At 37.5% G+C, this 6,201-nt stretch overlaps 1 protein-coding gene across 1 annotated transcript in view; it reads left to right on the top strand.

Moving 5' to 3' along the window:
• The window catches only part of GRID2 (glutamate ionotropic receptor delta type subunit 2), a 1,429,995-nt gene that overhangs the window by 1,212,776 nt on the left and 211,018 nt on the right, over positions 1–6,201 (top strand). The window lies entirely within an intron of this gene.

Below are 6,201 nucleotides of genomic sequence, written 5' to 3'. Positions count from 1 at the left end.
AAAAAAAAACTTCTTTGGAGAGATCCACAGTCCTACTGCACTGGGAAAAAAGAAAATATATTTCGTATTTGGGAAATTTTAAGTTATCAGTAGAAACCTGGTCTCCTGCTCTGTGTTATGAAGAGCCAGGATCTTTGTTTTTAGATAGATTCATTAGAATCCTCCCTGAAACAATGCCCTTCTACCTTCCTTTGACAGTAGTGTTCTACTGGGTCTTCAGATAGGCTATTAAATTTGCCCTGCTGTTATTCCTGGTCACTTCTTTCTCTTCAGTTATTTCTTTCCACTATGAATAATTTGATAGTGTGATTAAAGTTTTTGAGCTCCTTAACAGAACTTACAGCAAAAAAAATCACAAATTACTATTGATTCCTCATTTGAATGTACATCGTATTTTATTTGGGTCATTTTTTGGTAGTAGTATTATGTATTATTGTATCACAGCTTGTTAGCAGGCTGTACATGAGGTTATGATCAATGGTTCAATGTCAGCCTTGGAGGGTATATTGAATAAAGTTTTTCCCATAAGTCAGCACTGGCCGTGATTCTAATGAACATTTTCGGTGTTGATTTGAAGTATAGAATAGGGAGTGAGCTTATTAAACATGCAGATTATTTTATATTGTGTAGGGGTGATTATTGACTAGAACCACACTGCAAGAATTCATAAAGACCTTGGCAAATTAAACAAGGTGATTTAAGTGAGACGAAGCTTAATAGGGACAAATATGCAATAATTCACTCAGAGACGGAAAAAAACTGTGTCTGTTTGTGTATGTATCTATAATAATTTAAAACTGGAGGTGAAAACAGTTTCAGAATGAATCATCTGTCAGTTACAAATTTGAAATATAATGTTGGTGTTTATGAAGAAAAGGGCCAAAGTCACCTAGCAGTGTAAAAGTTGTTAGGGCTTTTTAAGCACTATTATGACCTATTTATAAGGTCCATAAGTTACGCAAAAATTACCATAGAAAAGGAAAAGATGCTTTAGCTAATAACAATGTAAAAAAGTGAGTCATAGATCCTGTGGGTAAGAACTACAGGAATTTAGTGTTAAACTCAACAAGGAAAAGCTACAGGATGAAAACGAAGAAGTATCTTATTATATAAAGAAATATGGTCCTGGAGGTGACGAGTAGCTATTGTCCATTTTCACTGAGAAGAAAATGAGAGGCTTATGTGAAGTAGGCAAGTCTTCGGTTAGGCATGAATAAGAACTTCCTGGCGTTAAGTTTTCTGAGTCAGTAAAGTGCCTAAGGAAGAAGAATAAAGTCCATTTTGGAGGCTGGCTTTTATACCTTAAGATATATCATCAAATTATGCATTACCTCCAGGAACTCTTCCAAACTCTCTGATATTATGATTTTATTAGGGTTCTTTCTTCACACCATTTAGAAATTTGTTGATCCTCAGGGAAATTTATACATTTAGTTNTGAGGGAAATTTATGGGAATTAGTCAGGTCTTTCCTATATTTTCAATGATGTAAGAACGTAAAAATCTACTGTTCTATTGAAGTCCATTGGATTATTTGAGGATATCATCTTAACATAAATTTTACAATCAGCTGATAGTCAACGGTGACATTATGATATGCTGACCATACAAATTTAGGATAGTTCCATATTTGTTCATAGTGACCTGGGGTAAATAAATATTGCATCTTTTTCATAGTATCTCAGGAAAAAGCTGCACATACTTTCTACCTTACACAAATTATTGCAGGATAATTGAATTTAAAGAATACTGGGGCTTTTTGTAATAGAGTTTTGCTTAATTAGTGTATACATCAAGATCTATATATATCATGAAAGGCTACTTTAGTTAACTAATAAACTATTTAAGGTAGAGAGCAGGGTGATAAATGACAATTTTTTTTTTAAGATTTTATTTATTTATTTGACAGAGATAGAGACAGCCAGCGAGAGAGGGAACACAAGCAGGGGGAGTTGGAGAGGAAGAAGCAGGCTCATAGCGGAGGAGCCTGATGTGGGGCTCGATCCCATAACGCCGGGATCACGCCCTGAGCCAAAGGCAGACGCTTAACCACTGTGCCACCCAGGCACCCCGATAAATGACAATTCTGTCAGCAGGTAGAAAAATACAGTGTCTTTCACATGTCAGGATTCAGGATTCATGATGTGACCAAATTAGTTCCAAGCTTATAATGTGGGTCAACAAGTCAGAGAAGCCAACCAGATTCTCCATATTTTCTCACATCTGTATAGCATTGTCATTTTGGAGAGAATTTAATGCTCAATTTTTTAAATTATGCCTAAAAGCAATAAAAAAGACAGAGTGTTTCCATCCTCCTTTGCCATCTCTAAAACGACCTATCATATCCACAAACCAAATCAACTTTTAAATGTGCACGGAATGCATCTCTCTTCAAGTTCAGAAGAATGTTCCCTTAAGTAGTTCATGATGCCCATCTTTATCAACTGCATCTATTTTAGATGAATTTCCAGTGTTACCTGTGACCATCTTATCTATAGTGCATGGCAGATGGGGTTGCCCCTGACTACTCTGTGAGGGAGAAGGTGCAGGAAAGATTTCTCAATCTCTCAGGAAAGACTTGAGAGTCTTCTCAGTAATATACCACGCAGGGACAGCATTCAGAAGGGAGAGTGCCCTCTTCATGAGTACTGCTACACTTTTTCTAGACCAAGCACACTTGAAACATCAGCCATAGAAATATTTTTCTAAATGTCTCCTCAGGCAAGGAAAACAAAAGCAAAATTAAACCACTGGGACGATTCCAAAAGAAAAAGCTTCCTCACAGCGAAGGAAACCATCAACAAAACAAAAGACAACCTACAGAATGGGAGAAGACACTTGCAGAGGATCTGACAAGGGGTTAATAGCCAAAATATATTTAAAAACTTACACAACTCAACACCTAAGTAAATAAAATAAATAAGTAGTTCTTAAAAGTAAAGATCCAATAAATATTCTAAAGAAGTTCACAGCACAAAGACCTGAAGCTGTTTTTTATCTAATTTACTCTGTTGAGGCCCGTAAGGGCAGGTTTGAGGGCAGGTGAGGTGTGTAGGACAGGAGCACAGAGGGGACAGAACAGAGAGACAAGAAAAGACCACCATTCAGACCTTATTTGAATGTCTCACATGGAGCCACCCTTATCGTCTGACCCTCCTCTGTAAATCCTCCCTCCTCTTCGGTCCTCATACAGCCCCTCTTATGAAGCACCCTCTCCATCCTAGGAGGCCTCCCTTGGGAAACTCTCCTTGTGTCCACAAGTAAAAAATCCTAGCCCTCTGCCTTCCCTGGTGTCATTCAAATTTGTTGACCTCAGAATTTCGGCTTCTGCTGTCTTGAGAAGGAAGAAACTCTGGCACTTTGAGAGGAAGGAAGACCCACTTTTCTGCTCCACCAGAGATTGCTGTGCCTGAGTTCTTTCTGAATCACCCTGCCCCACAAATTATACTTTTAGGCTATATAATCTCATCTTTAATGAGAAAACCATATTTCTTCCACTAACATGACTTTATCTTAATCTTTTTAAAAGAAGAAAGTTAACATTATTGGGCCAAAGAACCTTAAACTCGTCTCTGAGCCTGTTTTCAGTAAGTAGTGGCACCCCCCCATGCACTTATGTAGCTCTCACTGTGTCTCCAGTAGGGACTGAGCCATCGGCAATCCAAACTGTCTTCTGACATGAAGAAACGTTAGTCTTGCTTGCCCCATCCTTGACCCTTGATACCCTTATATTTCATCAGATTTTCTGTATAAACCTGTGTCTGAGAGGGTCTGGAAAACTTCACTGAGGAGAAGGGGCTACTAAAATGCAGAATGTGGTTTCTCAGAGCGCAAGTGGCCATTGGCCAGGCTGCAAATAGGAAGATGGGAAGCCTTTCTGTGGTCCATTCTCTTATAAGTAAAACATACACATTCTCCTTCCTCTTTATGTAAAAACTCAACCCTGGAGAGAAGAAAATTAATTTAGTTTTTGGTAATAATACTCAGTATTACCAAAGGTGACTCTTCTTTCCTTGTTCTAGTGCTTATCTCTTCCCTAGCTACTAAAATCATGAGTTCTTTTTTATTTTTTAATCATTTCGGTTAGCAGCATTAGTTGAGCAATTTTCTTCACCATTTCAGCTTGCTTCTGAAATTTTAGTCAGAAATCACTTATCAAATGAACCACTACTTATTAGCTCCGTTTCCACAATGCTTTGATAAGTATCCCTTTCAGGAACAGGCATTCTACTTTGTACCAGGTCCTATGTGTACCAGAACTATGGATTATAACTTTAGCTTTTCCACATACTTTATTTCAGTTCTATTTGTTTGGGCTTTCTTTTTTATTTGCCTTTGCCTCTGAATTTATTTATTTTACATACATGGCAAAATGTCTTGTTAAGCAATTCACTGGTAGTCTGATAAAGCTTTTGCAGCTGATTTTGTTACAGGGGAAATTTCCAAAGCTCCCTTAAAAATTAATTGTTGTTTTTTTAAAACTACAAAATACTGCTGGCCATGGTTAGTCACCCACAGAATGGCTGGTAATATATAATAAAAATCCCATTTTTGTGCAATGCTAGTTTAATGGGAATGCTGCCTTTCCAAGATGAAAGCATGTTTCTAGTAAAAATGAGTAGCCAAAATATGTGAGTCTCATTGACTGCTATTTTCCAGACCCTGGGCTAGGTTCTGAGTTTCAAGGATGAATTTAAAGAAAAATTATGGGGATCTACAACATGTATTCTAATGAGTTAAACAAAGAAGTAAAATTTCATAACAGAATGCTAAAATGTGAACATATTCTAAGTGTTAGAAGAGCACTAAAGAGGCAGTTGAGTTTGACCTTGACCTTGAAGGGAAGGAATTCACCAGGTAGACAAGGAGATATCTTGTGCAGAGCAAATGCTTACCAAGCAAGTAATGATGAAATCGTCTGTTTGTCCTATAATGGGAGTATGAATGAGGCAAAAGTGTGTTTCTGAGAATAGAAAAAAATTTTAGGCCAAATTTTGGAAGGATATTGAGTGCTATGGAGTTGGGAGATTTTTTCTAAGGGCAATGGGGTATATAGGAAGTATTTAAATAAGAAGGGATAGGATCAGACTTATATATCAGAAAGAACACTTCAGCTGTGGTGTGGAGGATGGATTAGAGGGGGGTGAGAATAGAGATAGGGATAAGATTTAGAAATAAGTCTGTAGGGGTGCCTGGATGGCTCAGTCGGTTAAGTGTCCAACTCTTGATTTCCTCTCATATCATGACCTCAAGGTCCTGGGATTGAGCCCCTCGTCAGACTTCAGGATTAGCATGGAATCTGCTTGGGATTCTCTCTCTCCCTCTCCCTCTCTCCCTCCTCCTGCTGCATTCTCTCTCTGGCTCTCTGAAATAAATAAATGAAATCTTTTAAAAAAAATAAAGAAAGAGTTCTATAGATAGAAAAGATGAAAGTATTAGCAATGAGAGGACAAAGGTAGTGATAGATTTGTAAGATTCAGGAAGTAAAATATATAGAAGTTGATGAAAGATTAGATGAGGTAGGGGACTTAGAAAGGCCATGGGTGTGGAATCTGAAATGAATTTAACTGGTGGGAAAAATAAGGATATGGTAATTCCAAAAATTATAACAGAGCATAATAGTAATTATAATAAGAGTAATAGTGGTAGTAGTGATAATAGATAGACAATAATAAAATACCAGTAATGGAGCACTTATAAAGTGTTAAGTACTAAGGTAAGTGTCTTATATCAATATCCACGTCAAACCTCCACATACCTTATTACAAAATTATTATTTTCCCTATTTAATAGGGAAATGCATTGCAATTTAGAGAAAATTCAATAACTTGTCCAAGAATCGAAATTCAAATCTTGGCATTTTCAAAGCCCAGATTTGTAGAAACTAAGAGGTTGCCCAGTGCTGGCTATCGGCTGTACCTCTCAGAGGCAGGCCTGCTTTACCTGAACATCTCAGTCCACTTTGCAATGCTCATCTCTTCTTCTTAGGTCTCAATGACACTAAATCTCAGTCTAGTGGACCTTTATTTGGCATATTAGTTGTTCTTTTAAGTTTTAAATTTTGGAGCACTTTTTTTTTTTCCTGGAAACCCTGCCTCTGAATTCTCCAAGCTCTCAGCTGCTACCACCAGTGAACAGCAGTGGGCACAGGCAGGCTTTTAATGTGCTTACTGATGGGCTCTTAGAGCTGGACCAATATCTT

This window comes from Ailuropoda melanoleuca, chromosome 11 (genome assembly GCF_002007445.2).
Source record: "Ailuropoda melanoleuca isolate Jingjing chromosome 11, ASM200744v2, whole genome shotgun sequence".
NCBI classification, from domain to species: domain Eukaryota; kingdom Metazoa; phylum Chordata; class Mammalia; order Carnivora; family Ursidae; genus Ailuropoda; species Ailuropoda melanoleuca.
The sequence above is the reverse complement of the archived record's forward strand: the minus strand, read 5'-3'. Positions and strand labels throughout refer to the sequence as shown.